This window comes from Colias croceus, chromosome 15 (assembly GCF_905220415.1).
Source record: "Colias croceus chromosome 15, ilColCroc2.1".
NCBI lineage: Eukaryota > Metazoa > Arthropoda > Insecta > Lepidoptera > Pieridae > Colias > Colias croceus.
In genome coordinates this window covers 3748516-3765585 of record NC_059551.1, presented here as the reverse complement: position 1 = coordinate 3765585, position 17070 = coordinate 3748516, and the positions used below count along the sequence as shown (strand labels likewise).

General features: G+C 32.2%; 1 protein-coding gene across 1 annotated transcript in view; it reads left to right on the top strand.

Moving 5' to 3' along the window:
• The first annotated feature begins 478 nt into the window (after nucleotides 1-478).
• The window catches only part of LOC123697810 (MOXD1 homolog 1-like), a 64732-nt gene continuing 48140 nt past the window's right edge, over nucleotides 479-17070 (top strand). The window contains exon 1 of the mRNA XM_045644361.1: nucleotides 479-691. The gene's annotated coding sequence lies outside the window, so the exon portion shown is untranslated. The remainder of the gene's footprint in view (nucleotides 692-17070) is intronic.

Below are 17070 nucleotides of genomic sequence, written 5' to 3'. Positions count from 1 at the left end.
GTACTTAGGTAGGCAATGACCATTGTCATTGTCTTTATGATTAATTTTTTTTAAATCACAGTAAGTATTTTCTCTTTCATATTTTTGCAGTTGTAGTCATTTTGTAGTGCGTTTAAGGTATTAAGTAGGTAGGTAGGTACCTATTTACCTACATACCTACTATTTAAACGACAATTTTATGTTTTGTTAGTTAATGCCAAACATTCTCGAAATCCATAGATAGAGTGATTTTCTCACGGTCATTTCTCTATAACGAAAATCTGCGATTTTATCAGGTAAAACGCTAAATTCATTTCAATAAAATAATAAGTTAACAGATTACCACGTGTGCTCTCTTTCTGACTCATTCACCGGCACGCCAATGTACACGGATAGTGACGAAAAAGTTCCGACTTCCAATTGACCAATTCCAAAACGAAAAGGGAAAAATGTTCCGCCATTCGCGGCTCGCCGACCGCCGCCGCGCTGTTTTGTTCAGTCGCGCCACCGCCAGTCTAGCGCCGACCGTCGATTTGAACGTACCGCGCATGCGCTCTGCGCGTCAATAACGAACTGTCAATTCGAAGCACGTAAATAAACAAGTGAATCTCATTTACGTGAGCCCATACTGCTTAGTGCGTGATATAAGTTAATTACAATCAATAAGAACACTATTTCAATTACCGTGCCAATTAGTGCAACGAATTTGCAAGTGAGTATTTCTTTTGTCTTTTTTTTCGCACGGTGCACAGCCGGCATTGCCTGTGATTTGTATTGTGCAACGGGATCATCAAATAAGAAGTAAAGATCAATATCTCTAACTGTAACAATTAACTTCCTTACAATTAAATTAAATATTTGATGTGGTTATAGGACTTAAACTTATTTTTGCATTGCTCATGACATCCGTTTTTATTCTAATTTTGATGTTATCTAGGTACCTATTTCTTTTATTTTTTATTTTGAAATAAGTATTCTATATTCAAATTTAGTGTAAGCACCTAGGTATACCATGTATGAATTAATGTTCTTATGTAGATGTTATAAAGTAGGTACCTACCTAGTTATATTTTGATAGAGGTCTTTTATGTCAAGCCTACTTGGTTCCTTTTGAACTTTGCAGTGGTACAAAATAGGTAGGTAGGAGTGGTACAAAATAGGTAGAATATGAAAATGGGAATTTATCGAATATGCGGACAATTATTTATTCAGAAATAATAAACAAATCGGTGTATCAATTTAGAATTAGTGTTTGAAATTCATACCTACTAAATGTTAATCATATAATCATATATAGATATTTACCAATAAATGATAAATGAATTAAACTTCATAACAAAACGCAATTACCCGGCCATTGATCCCAGACATGTGCCAAAGAAAGTCCAATCAGTCTAGCTAGACTTCTAATTAATCTCTCATTGTAAGGAGGTAGACACCGGTGTTTTTGCGTACCTAGGTACCTACCGCATTGATTTTATGGAAACCTAATGACTGTTTTTATGTTTCTGTCACAGAAGCAAAATTAATAGATAATAATGTTTTTCTCATTTAGGTATTTGAATCTTTAAAAATACCTCTTTCATCTTATTAGGTAGGTATACGTACTCACCTACCATCCGAAACGCAAATTCGCGATGATACCTACCTACCTACTCGACAAAACGATTTTTTCTTTTTGCGATAAACATCTTATGTTAAATAAAATATCTATACCTAAGTACATACCTATAATTTTTTCAATGGTAAAAAGTAAAAATAATTGCGTTTAGCTTTGGTAACATATCGAAGAAATAGTCCCTACATCAGCAATAAACTACAAAATATTGTGTAGGTTATCGAAATTTCATATAAAGACTTTCTCGAACAATGGGAATCAAAATGAGACCCCACACGTACACGGCACAAACTACCTACCCTTACAAGTTACAACCCAGACATATAAATTGCGAACTTGGACCGTTTATCGGATGGATATCCCTATCTCGTATTCTTTTCGACGCATAGACAATATAGAACATACCTACTATATAGAGTACTTGAAAATCGTTTTGTAATAGACAGAACAGATTTAGAATGAAGATTTGAATGAAGCATTTTGCGAGACTGCGCATAGGTAGGTAACTACCTAGTCATGTTACATGTATTCTAAAATACTTAATAACTAGGTGCCTATTAGTTTTGCAAACAAGTGAGCGCATCGCTCTACATACATATTTAAGCATATACCTAGACATTGTATTTTAATAATTTTTAGTATATATACACATGAATCATATTTCAAAAGGTTATAAAAATCTTGAATCCAAAGATTTTTTCTATTCTTTAAAAATTTAACTAACTGCAAGATGTATATTATAAAATGTCTCAAAATTATTTATAACTAGCGGTCCGCCCCGGCTTCACCCGTGGTACATATTCACGTTTTCTCTAAGTACATAAGAACCATCCTCGAACTTCAAGAAATATTATAAAAAAAGAATAAACGAAATCGGATTAAGCCGTTCTCAAGTTATGCGCTTACCTCTTGGGATTCATCTTTATATTATAAGATTAGTAATTACAAAATGTATGTGTAAATGTTTTTCACTAGCTATTCAAGAATCTATTGTAAATTATAATTGCACATTAATAAACCTATTTGTACAATTTTCTTATTAATAATATTATCAAAGCGTTTATCTGGAAATCTAATCAACGTTGAAGCCCTTTGAAAATAAGAGGCGTTCATTGATTGGCTATATCCGTTACAAAACATACCCCGTCAACGCGGCACCTCTGTCCAGTGCCCATACATTTTCCTATGCTAGCGATGATACATTTCGCACGGGTCATTGTATCATTAATGGGTAAATTTAGTTAATTAGAATTCCAATTAGATATAAAGTCACTTTATAGCCGCTGACGTCGGCACTGGTTCAGGTAATTCGCATATCTCCACCTAAAATCTATGTTTCTTTCGCGAATAATATAACAATAAGGATGTAAAGACGGTAACATATTTTATTGCAATGCTGTGGGAATAAGAACGTATAACAATGAATAGCCAGACAGTTTAATAAAACATGTTTTATGTACATACTCCGAGAGGATTTGCACCTTAATTAATTTGTGATGAACTGATGAATTAAAAGAAATGAACAGTTCACTTCCTTGTTGTAATAATGTTAATTTAACGAGCTGACTAACTCTTCACTAACTATGCACTTACTGGTATATATTCGAGTGAATTTTCGTGTTCACAGACAGCCATTAAACTTCTGATAGATCAAAGTTGAGCATAACTTCGCCAACGCACGCTGATTGCGAAAGGCAGCTCTTTCTCAAGGAGCGGCCACATACCTTTGCCCCACTAAGTCCTATACTCCTTCCCATATTTGTTGTAACATTCCATTTTAATTAACACAATTAAAAGCTATGGGAAGTGGAGTTTAAATCTGTTTCGGGATCACGAATTGATGTAAATTGGTAAACAAACGACGTTGTTAAGCGGCTTGAAGCGGAATTCGCATTTCAACCGTGTAAGTGATCGTTATCACTGATTTTTTGAACGACCAGAATGGTTATTTTAAAACATGGAAATTTCCACCCATTTGTTTAATCAGCTGTAGAAAAAATTTGACACATTATATTGGAAAAAAGGCCCTACTTGATGGAACAGGTTCACATTTTATATTTTAATAATCATTTCTCAAAATATAACGTAAAATTACCAGCAAAGATGTCACCGTGATAAAAATATCGATATAAATTACCTAGTATGCTTATAACGATTGTATCAGCCTAAAGCTGACCAAAAACCGTCCCTTTTGCGAGATCAATTGCGGGATCTACTAGATAAGTGACGGACCCTTTAACCGCTAATTGTGAAAATGTTTAGTTAAATACGTAAGTCGGCTTAAAGGGATTCATAATTAGAGGTTAACTTGAACAAAAGTATAGCCGAGTAAATATTCGTCGCGCCCGTCAGATAAGCTAAACATTGTCTTCCTGTGAACTAATGGTGACCATAAATGCTACACATTACGGTCACGAAATTTTGCTTTATTATGGAGATGTACTTGTAATTCAAATGAGTTTTATCTGATCTAGCTATTGTTTGTAATCGATTAACTTTTTCACTTTGCGTTGAAAATTAAATTTGCTAGCGTGCATCATGCCATAATTTAATTCCCCTTCTGGTTTAAAAAAAGGTTACGTCTACAGATTTAAAACATCTCTAACTATAAGGACTTCATTTAAAGAAGCCACAAGATAATTAAATTCTTTAAACATGTTATTTCCGACATGATTTAAATTACTGTAATAGAAAAATTCCATTAAAACAATGTCACCTTTTAACAATAGTATTTTCGCACGTAACAATTTTCACACATTCTATTTTTCGCGAAACGACTGGTGGTCACATTAGCGTGCCGTTGACTCCACTCATTGCCTCGGCCTCGACCCCTGTCTATATTTTTAGTTTACTCTGCATACCTAACAAAACTAGTAATAATATATGAGTCACTCTACTGCTTTCGAAATTTACGCACATACTTCCCGATGTTTATTGATATCAACATTTTTGAGGCGCGATTGATGTAATGACATTATCCTATTTGCGGTTTTATTTATTGGTTTTATTTGATGAGCTAAGATTCCGCGTTGAGTGGAATTCTGTTATTGACATGTTTAGTTCCGTAGCAGCTTACGAGAATTTTATTTGACATAGAACTCTGCCATATTTCTCGATATTCCATCCTGTTTAATGAAAATTCCCACTAGCTATAAGCGTAACGACGAAATCAAATTCTGAATAGATCGTTCGTCTATTCGTTTGTACCATTTAAATATCAAAATCGTATATATAATAATTCTCAGTCATATTTTAGTTGTCTCGTATTTGTTGACATTTTTACATGTGGTAGCACATAGTTCTGAAAAACATGCACGGATAAAACAACGTGTGAATAATCCAGGATAAAAATAAGTTTAGCACTTCATACAGCAATTATCGGAAACATTTATCGTCTGGTATAAAGGCGGCTTAGTACTATTTGTATCTATTTGTACATTCGAGTTAGTCGTGTAGTCAAATTGCGATCCGACATTTACTCAGCAAATGGCCTATGCAAACATTTGACGACTAACAGGGGATTGAGGAAAAGTTTGTTCTTTCTTTATGTGAGATATTTTGAGAGGATAATAATTAAATAAACGACAAGCTAAAAGGGTCATGTTGTTAAAAGTGTAATAAAATGTAGGTACCAAATAAAATAAATAAAAATGTCATGAAATGTATCTGACAATATTTTCGAATTTCTATCTTATTCTCTGAGGTCTTATTGTATGGATCTCTCTTGTAATTATTGTGATTTATAATTTTCCTAATGAACCAAATTCTATTGGCTATGAAAACTTGAAAATAATAAGGACAATGTAAGGAATATTAATTGTACAAAAACTTGTCACGAACAAAATACACCTGAATAGCGAAAATGTACAAACGACGATCAATTTACCCCCGCTTTGTTGGCCAATTAATATGACTCAGGCAATAAACAATCTCTGCGACATGACGTCACACGACATGGCGCTTTAGTGATGCGATGCAATAACCACCAACTGTCAATCATTGTTAATTAATTTAGATATGTATGGTTAATTGTATCGGATGATTTCTAGAGCTTTTTATGAAAACAGAAACCTTTTGTGTTTATGTATATTAGAAAAAGCCTTTCCAAGTTTTACTCGGAATTTTATCGTATATGCATTACGTGATTTATGAAATGGAAGACTTGAAAGAATAAACATTTTCTGTTTCATTTTCATAAAAGGGTCGATAGAAAATAATCTCCAGCTTTTATTAAAAGTACCTAGATCTTTTCATTTCATTCACTTTTATTTAAGAACACAAATTATTTTATTTATAAAAAATATCTTAACCAAAGATGGAATTTAATGTATCTAATGATCGATGAGTTAAGTGACACCTACATAAAATGAAAATAAATATTTATTTTTAGTGACAATTCATTCATAAACCTACTCGTATCACATTAAATTAATAAATTATTTCAGTCAGTGTCTTTAACAAAAAAACTTATAGATAGCATTTATAATACTCCATTTCTTTAAAGAGGTTTCTATATTTAACAATAAATACGATCCTAGTATGGTTTCAAGTAAAATGTTTGCTGAAAAGCCTTTTCAAATGTGCTGCGTCGTTCGAACGTGAGTTTTCATTCACATATTATTTGCCAATGAAAATGCTCCTTACTGCTATGATAATAAGAGCGTACTTTTGAATTATAAGATAAACGTTAAAAAGGTTCAGACTATCGTACATAGATCTACACGTTTTGTGGATTGTAACTTGATAGAAAGCAATCCTTGTTAGAATTTTATATTGAATTTTACATGGAAATAAAATTTTGTTTGTTAAAAATAACTGAGTATGACGACGATAGACGCATTTGAATTCTATATTTGTATTATACGAATAAGTAAGTAATTAGTTATCACTATATCACTACATAGTAGGTATAAAAAAAGTCGTTTTTTCTGTCCCTATGTCCCGAATGCTTAAATCTTAAAAACTACGCAAAGGAATTTGATGCGATTTTTTTAATAGATAGAGTGATTCAAGAGAAAGGTTTTAGTATATAATTTATTAGGTTATTACAACAAAGCGGGCGAAGCCGCGGGCGGTAAGCTAGTTACTTAATAATATGTTATAATAAAGATGTGAATAGTGCCTATGGGAATAGGATCATACGACAAATACCAAAAGAAACATTCCTCTAAGTGAATAATTTATTGATTTGCCATCCACTCAAATAAATCATAGTTTCAATCTGTCCGTTGATAGCTCTTTAGGTTTGATATATATTTCTATACGTGTTCAATTGCTATTGCTTGAAATTACTGTGACTGATAGCTTAGGTACTATCTTAATGTTAATGTTCCATTTCTGATATTAATAACGGTTTGTCAATTTATATTGAAGACGTTAAGTTGATAGTGTTTATTATTAATAAATAAATACATATTTACGTACTCTATAGAATTTCAATTTACAAGCAATAAATTGAATGCATGTATGAATAGAGCAGGGTCTTTCTTCTTTTTTGTTCATATATTATATTATATTATTATATGCAGGTAAATATATGTTCTGACTTAAACAAAAAAAAAAAATAGAAAATGAAAAAAGATAGTCACGAATTTCCCCACTTTTGCTCAACTGTAACTGCTCTGTAACATCGCAATGAAAGATACAATTCGTACCCACAATCATCACAAATTAACCCTTATTACGCACTCCATAGATAACAAAATTGCCTCACGGTAAGTTTGAAACCAACAGGACATTCCCAGACGGGAGCGCTTGGAGTCGTGGGAGTGGTCGAGGTGCTAAATAACAAGGATCCGGCGCCTTGTGGGATGCCGGAATTGACTTTTTATGATAATCTTGTAAAGGAAGTTCCCAGTAGCTAAAAAAACGCAAATATAAATAAAGACGAATTCATATGAAAGTAAGTTTAATAAAGGGAAGGGAATAAGGGATCCTTTCATCCTTTCCTATCATTACATACTTTTAACAATTTATTCGAGCTATATACTTCGATCGGTCCGAATATAATAATACAGTTAATTAGATAGATAGTAAGTAGGTAACTAGGTACGTAAAATATAAATTTATCACTTTCCTTTCAGGTATTTAACAGATATACAAAAAATATTTTAAAATTAAAATACCTATCCAGATAATCTTTGTCAATCATCTGTACTATCAAAACTATTTCATCTAAGTACCAGAAATGAAACGGAATATGTGTAGCTATGACTACCATTCAGCTAATGAAGATATTGTACCGATTGTCGAGTCAGGTAAGCTTACGCTACGATAATTGAATTAGATAAGCAGTTCCAATTTCCACAACCACTAGATTCGTGTTGTGAAAGTCTATTATCAACATTCTACTATAATAAACATCTATACAGCACCGTGTATTTATATGACGGCAATCTAAATTACTCTGGACGTATTTCCGCATAGCTGTGGATGCTACGGAATTGCTACCGTTTTCTCGATTTATATTTAAACTAAGATCCAGATAAGATAAAAGGCCGAGATCTCGAAGCTTTATTTCAATATATCTGACAGAAATGAGATTAAAAGAACGGCATGCTGACGCGGCTTTGTACGGAGATTCTTTGGGAAAAACTTCTGCTGCACTAGTTATTTTTTGAAGGAAATATAACGAAGTTGGTAGGTTATTTCCGTTTATATTATATCCGCAGATTTGTTTAAACTACATTCAACGTATAAGATGCTAAGTACATTATCAATAAACAAAACACTTTTCCATTAATATTATTATATGTGCGAGCTTTCAAGAAAATAAATACAGAGTATTTTTAAGAATGTCTTGAATCATGTTTGAAATCAGTTAAAAAGCCCTCAATATCTAAATATTCCTACCAAAGAAGTTCACTAGAATAACAATTTAATTCGAGCCTTCCATAGTATCATTCACAAACCCAATTTTATGATCACTGTGATTGCTGCGCACCTAGTGTTAACATTAAGCACATCAATAAATCAACGAGCAATGAGACGATTACTCAGATGTAATCATATGTGAGTCATCTGCTATTTTATCACATCCCAGTTGAAGACATGTCGTGACCGGTCGATTCGTGTCATGAACTTGACTTCAAACATTTGTTATTCTTAAACCATGGGCTTAATTACGTCCATCAGTCAAATAAACATTGAATCAACAAACGTTTTTACAGTTGTTATTCTTTGAACGTTAAGAACTTTTTGTTTGTAATAACTAATAATCATATTTAGTGTATTGTTTGTCTTCACTCAGTACCAATTTACAGTTTCTTTCTTGCGCCGCGGCGGTAAGTCTTTCTGGAAACTCGAAAGTCTTTAAATATTTTCCCCATAATTAACTGACTTTACGTCTTTCATCAATTTATCGTAAACCAATCTATCAAGTACTAAATTGGAGAGTAAACTTTACTTGAGCAAATATCTATCAATCATCATCATAGACTTTCATAAATAAAATCAAGTAGCAATCTTGCATGGCTGAAATAAATTACAATATCATCAGTATTTTTCCTTTACAGCAATAAATTTAATATGTTAAAGGTATAAAAAGGTATAAATAATAAAATACACCGTTAATATTAATGAAGTAACGTACAACTGCGTACAACTGTTATATTTTATTCACTGAATAATGAAGTTGCGTATTGATTAGTAACGCATGATCAAATTCATTATAAATTCTGAATAAAGTCTTTTATTAAAATAGAAGAAATAAGTTCCTATTATCTTTTAATACAAACAATAAAACAGTATTGTTTTGATTAAAATCTCTTCAATCGCCGTCGGCTCTCATTTAAATAATTGAATTCTGGTGTCTACTCTTATTCCCAATAGAAAATAATGTTATTTTGTACAAATTTTCTAAATAATTACTACAAATATTTTCCTAGTTATAAACCTAAATAAGTTTATAATAAAAGTTCACGAACGAAATATGTAAGTACCTTGAAAACGTTAACGAAGTTTGACTTCAAAATACGCTAAATTAATCCTAATTTTTCGTGCCAATTTTAATCTTCCAGAGGAAATGGCTTATTAACGTTGCACAGTGAGTCGATTGTGATTCACCTTAACCAACAATTCGTAATGCGGATTCTTATTAAAATTTCCTATTCGAAACTACACATAAAATCATTTTTCTGACTCACTGATTCATAATCGCCAAAACTGCAGAATTCTTGAGACATCAATTTTAAGAACTCACTGATGTTTTACGAAATGATACCAAAAAAGTTGATGTTTTCAATTACTCCTCTTGGTCCAAAAATATTTTGCCCATCGATAGCTAAATCAGTTTCTTCTTGGTAGAAATATTTATTGGCAGCAAAAGTAGCACAGGAAATTCAATTCATTCACATCACAACAAACAAAAATCAGTAGAGAAATTACAGTTTTTTAATAAAACCAAAACTAGTTAAATCAACAGCATAGTCTGCCGCCAAAACATAATCTAGACGAGTTAAGTGTTTCCGCTTTTATTATACGAAGTGTATTAATTAGCGATATTAACTGGAATCGATCGATCTGAACTCTATTTTCATGCAATTTAGGTTGATTTTATAGCCGATAATTTACCGTATTACAGCTCCTGTTTAAGCAAAAAGTATGGATTGCTCTGTATAATATAATGACCCCTTGTGGTACAGGATATCCTCCACATATGTTTGAGGATACAAAAAGACGCTCATGTTTTATATCGTACGGCTACCGTTTACTTACTTTTTTACCTTTTTTACTCGAGGGGCTTCGCGTGCCGAAAATTACAGAAAAGGAAATATTATGAGAAATAACCCGTGCGTCTTCAATTTAAGTAATGGCTGTTTCGTTTTGAAAATCTTTAGAATTAAATGTTATGAACACGCGTGTGCTTATTTCTCTACCATTTCTACGTTACATATCGTGTTGTTAAATCTTCTCGAATTTTTATTAACCTTTCGTTTTTATGTTGAAAAACATCACTGAAGTAACTATAGATTTTCGGAGAATTCATTATAGGTACCCACGATGTCGGATGAATCTAGACAATAATAATCTACAACGCGGTTAACAAGAAACCTGACCAACGCCATACATCACTAATTGTAATTTTGTATCTAAACCTATCCTTTTTTAGCACGGGATCCTATCTCGGGTTCTCGTTCGACCGGTTCCGCCTCGGGAGGTAGCAGGTTAACCTCTTCAAATCACGGTTGATGATGAATGATTGCTCAGATTTCATTTAATGATGGACTGACGGCTTCCAACCGGCAACCTCACTTCTTTTTTTACCGAGTTATGTGTAATGAAATGTATAATCGCGTTGAACAAATCTGTAACATCTAATTTAGATGTAATATTTCTTATTGATAGGTCTTTTCCTATCCCGTAGACTGGAGATATATAATCATGCATGGGTTTAAATGTATAATTAACTTCGACACTGACAATATTCTTGTATTGTGAACGAAAAATACGAAATCTTAGGATAATTTATTCAGTAGTAGGTATTTGAGTCTGCGTTTTTCTTAAGATTACTTATCTCGTATATCAAACGGTACTACAGTTTTATGTCTTATGTTCAGCCTAGTTGTTAACTCGTAAAAACAAAAGGCGACATATTTATTTTTGCATTAATAAGCACGTTCGCTCTATTTCATACTCCTGACCTTTCTTATGCCTTGAATTTCTTTAAATATTTTGGGACATGACCTTTATTTATATGTTTCGTAATTATACTTTAATCTTTATTTATCAGGATTACTTGGTATCGTGTTAAGCCTTGAAATTTCTACCATTCTTCGCAATTAAGTGCGGCTTTCTGGTAAATCCTGACTAAATCTTGGCTTGGAATTCCGTGGGATCGCCGCTGTGGATGCTTTTACATAGCTCGCTTGGAATTTGGCGTAGTTCATTTCGTGGATATAATAAATGTATGTATGCAGTTTTTAAATTTGTTAGTGATAGAGTCAGGCAGGTACGCGATGCGTGACGTAAAATAGTGAGACATTGTGATACTACATTTTTTTTGGTAAAGCTCAAACTTTACCACTTTACAAATAAAATAAAAAAGCATTTATAAAAAATTATAAATAATATTTAAATTGTGTTTATAACTTTTAACTATGATTCTTTCGTTTATATCTAGCTCCAGAAACATCCATCGGAATATCACACTGACATTAACCTTCATTACCCGGTCAGTTCGAGAATTCACCGACTCACCTAAGCTCAAATCTGATTACGGATTCCCAACAGCTCCCAAACGTAAGCTTATGCAAATAAACTAAAGAACGAATACATAATACTATTCTAAAGCTGTGTATTCACTTGAGGGCTTCAAAAGCACTACTACGTACGTACTACAAGAAAAATCCAGTGACAACGCGTAATGCACATTGCATTAGGTATACATTCGCTCAGCAGTAAATTTACAAAGCATGTAGAACTAAGTGAATACGCAGCTTTACACTCGCCCGCATACCTCGAAATGTCATCTAATTCGAAATAATCACTCGTGTTTTAACTAAAAGACAAATATATGGGCGAGGCAGTAATTTATTAGTAATGGCGTCACGTGATGCCTGTATTAATGGCGAATTTAATGAAGCTAATTTCCATGTATTTGACGAAAAGCTACATGTTTTTGTACTCGGGTTTTGTAATTTTATGTGTTGTTTTTGAATCGTTTTGGCTAGAAAATTACTTACTGCTACCGAGTAGCATATTATGTAGACATGGCTTATGGGTTTATTTTAACATATTATCGTGTCACTAAAATTCGATATACTTAGCTTTACGTACCTTAACATAATATGTAAAATACATTTTCTGTTATAACATTAAACTTTTCTATCTTATTTTGCGTTTGTGTATTAAATTTCATAATTTACTATGAAGTTATTAACATAGTAAGATCTGACTGATTTCGTATCGTCCGTCATAATGTTAGGCCGAAAAAAAGAATATAACATTACCTATATTTTGGTATGCAGTCGTGGGCGAATGAATGGTTGGTCTTTGCTTTGTTCCTCTTGTAACTTCAATTTTTTGGTTATTTTTTGCCTTTAATTGTGGTAATAATAATTCATTCAGATACAAGAAGTGTGCTTGAATGGGCATTGTGATTTGTAAAACATAACATTTGCGTGTAAAATATTGTTTACTTTGTTTTATTTGTCGCGTTTACTGATTTATAAGTTACAACCAAGCCAACAAGCAAACCAAGCCAAATAAGACATTGTAAGTATGTTTTATATTTAAAGTAAAAATATATTTTAAGTCATATCTACTATTTAAGGATTAGTCAAAAAATAGTCAGATTAATTATAATTAATCTTCAAATGTTTGCGTTAATAATTACATAAGTAATATTAATATACGAAACAGACAATAATTTTCACGTTGCGAGCAGCTACAAAATCTTCATAATTTCACTGTCACTGAACATAGCGCCAAAATACAACACGAGTGCTCTCATCTCCCAAACAATATCCAAATACGATAGTTGTCGCATCCAATGTGGACTAAAGTGGCTAACCATAAAGAGAATAGTAAAAAAGCTGCTCTGTTCAACTGGTTATGATGTAACGAAACAGTCAAAGTGAATGACACATCTATCTGTTTGCTAGGAACTCCTCTATAATGTTATGTTTTTTTAATACACCGGTCGACTCCGCACGTGGGCAGATTATCGAATATTTATTAGTTACACCTATTTAATTTGAGTCATAAATGCTTCACGGGATGTTGCATAATTTGCCTTGTTAGCTAAATTATTGATAATAAATCTTAGGACATAGCATGTCTAGTTTCTATAATAGTGACAATAATTTTTAGTAAATAGCATTTGAACAATGGGCGAGCAAAGCGGGAATAATTGGAATTTGGAAAAAGTGTTCGAAACACAAAATTCAAACAGCCCATTGTACCGGTCTCCATTCACCCGTCCTCTTCAAAAACTCGCAACACTACTGACAGGTGTGTTCCCGTCGTGCCCCTTTTTTCAACGTCCGTTCCGTATCAAGATCCCTGTCTCGAAAGACCGTAAAACTCATTTTAACGCACACACGATTTTGAATCCTTCCTCGTTACGATAAGGTAAGTATTACAAAAGCAACCCCTAAAATTCGGTTCGAGAGTAACAATGAATGGATCATTTCCCTTAACAATATGTTACAACGGTTAAATTTTTAACGGTTAAGTGAAAATAACCTTATTAGAAGAGAATAAAGCACAGTTTCGTTATGGCAATTGCAATGTTTTTAAAGTTTGGTTTTAATTTATTTTCGGATAGGTACACAAAATCGGACTGGAATTAACTCAAGCCTTTTTTGCAAGTTTTTAAAACTTATAGTTTAAATATTTAATGAATAAACAATTGAGGTGTAAAATATCAGACGTGCGTCGTGTATATATAAAAAAATCACCAGCATTTAAGACAGCATTAATCTATGGTATATTATAAAATAGGTACTTACTTTAAATTAAGTAGTTTAAATAGTTTAAATAGTAAATACCTACTATCAATCAAAGATAGATTTAGAGCAAATGTACGACTAAAGATAATATTCTTACATCTTAATTAAATTGTCTAAAGTACTGATTACGACGTTAACCTCATTCCGTGTGAAGAAATCAATCTCAATTCGATGCGTAGGTATCCATACATCTCATGATTTCTATCGATTCAATTACCATTGTTCGTCACGGCGATATCGATGTGCATCACACGGCTTATTCGATTTATTCGATTTATCTAATATTTCTCACGTTTTCAACACCGAATAGCCATAATTAAGTCTGCCGTGTAACCTTGAATTTTGTAGTTTTTTTTTATTAATAGCTGTTAATAATTGTATCATGTAAGGCTAATTAAGAACGCCTCTCTGTAAGACTTTGTTAAATTAAATTACCCATTGTGATAATACTTACTGTGTTGAACTTCTTAATAATGAGAATCTTATGAAAGTGCATTACTCAGGTGTAAAGGCGCACATACAATGGCGACAGAAGCAATATACATGTAAGTAAATAACGTCGCTTTGTTTTCTCTATTACAACAATATCTATATAATCTATATAATATGCTTATATAAAGGTAGAAATAATGAATATGCATCCATATCGAAGCAGTACAGTACATATTAATACTGAACATACTGAATAATAAATTGAATAACTTGTCACATTATTATACCGTAAAAATAGATATACCTAATATATCATATGTATAATACACGTGAAAGTGATGTATGTGAACTCCTCTTTAGACAAAAATTTTGCGATGAAAACTAAAAATTTACTCAACTAAAACTTTCAACAGACTTCTTCGAGTTATATTAATTACATGCGATTAAACGTTAAAGTTTAATCTTGTCTAGACTTGGAATAAATTCTGAATTACTTTGTAATATTTTATTATGTTCTTTTTATTGCTGTATGTATCTCCAAATGTCCTTACCTGTAGATAATATTACCTCAAAAGGGATCGCCAAGTTAGCAGTAAAGGGACTTTGCTCAATTAGACTCACTTGAACTTCACACGCAATCAAAGAGGTTAACTTTAATCAATGGACGGCTTTCATCGTGAACCTTTTTCATTAAATACTTAAAACGCTTTTATCTCGCAAAAATCAATCAATTATATCGTTATGTTATAACAATTAATATTTCTATTAATATAAAAGTTATTTAAATCGTAGTCAAATTAATCTATGTACTTACGTACCTATATCAGTCAGCAAAATGCAAATGCTTTGATAACTTTCTGGCAAATCCATTTTATTGTGGTTACATAAAACTTTGTTTCTATTACGTAGGCATGCTAAGGTTTTATTATATATTATATACAATAGAAGAACATTATAGAGAAGAACATTAAAGCTTTATTGCGTCGTATGTTAAAAAGTTACAGGAATACAGAGAGTAACTCTGTTCAACAAATTGCAGATTCCCGGGGTTTACCATGAACTCTTAAAACAGTACTATATGCAATGTGAGAAAGGGATAGCGCTAGACGGGTTATCTAGCTCCGTCACTTTCCTTTACTGGAATAAATACTGCTAAAAGACGTACCGGTAACCTCCCCGATTGTGTTCGGTATTCACAGAAACTGCAATTTGGCTATTCCCTCGAGTATTGTGAACAGAGCTGATTTCATTGGCTTCCTTGGCTTGTCATAAATTTGAACATCTATCTTAGTTAGCGTTAGGTACTATCGGAAACTTACCTTGATGTCTATTATTTGATTTGAGATATGTACTGATATTCGAGGTAGTGCATTTTACGAGTGCAAAAGGCAAAGTTATATTTAATAGTGTCATTGATACTATGGGCAATACAGTATTTATTGATTACTAGGTATATATATATAGTACTATGTTACTTTATTTTCAAAAATCATTCTTTATTTTATAGATAAAAAACAGATGCTTACAAAACCTTCCCCTTACAGTTCTATCGCAAATAACTCCATAACTATTGCCACGTTCATATAGAAGAATGTAACTTTTAGCAAATGTCAGTAAGCCAATTACCAGCCCCTTTATCTTTCAAATGCCGGCTACTAAGTTTGACTATAGTCTATAGGTACTCTATACTCTACGATTCTACTAGCGCTGGCTCTGTTCAGTCACGACGGCATTTTGCAATTCAACGATATCCAAACACAGTTATGGTGATACGAAATATATCAATTTGCTAATGCAATAGCTGAATAATTATTATTAGAAATAGAAATAATGATATAAGACGTGTAAAATAAGAAATAGATTTCCTAATTATTATACATTGAATAGGTGTTTGTGAAGTGTGTGAATTTAAATGTGTTGAATTTAAATACATTCAAGATTCATGCAGATAATAAAATAATTTTCTTAATTTACAATTACTGAATAGTGGCATAAAAATTAAAAACCAACTTAGTATTAATCAGTTTCAATAAAAAAACTTCATTATAACAAAACAAATAATTAATTATCAATAACTGTTCAAAAACGATTGTATTCCTTTAATTGACAATAAGCATTGATCTTATCTATCTTCAAATAATAAAACTGTTGTAGTAAACAATATTTACTTTCAAACGTTATCAATTGGTTCCAATCATCTGTATTGTTTGGGAAACAGCTATAATAGAAAACAGCTATAATTAGAGAATAGACAAAGAAAGTGTCAATTGATAAGGGTGTCAATGAGAGAAATGTCGCATTATGTAACTTGAGACATTGAACAGAAATGGTTCAATGCTATCTGTAAGAAAGTATCTTACACACTTTTGTTTTAGGATTCTTTTTAATTATGGTAGGTACCATTCATAATATAGGTTTAGAAGTTGCCTCGGTTTATACGTAATAATGAATATAGTTTAGTCTGAGTATAATAATGAGATAAAGAATAGTTTTTAAACCACGTTTGTACTCGTATGCACGTACATACACTGTACAGGTAAATAGGCGCCAATGAATCATTAGTTTTTATCGCTAAAATATGGTTATTCC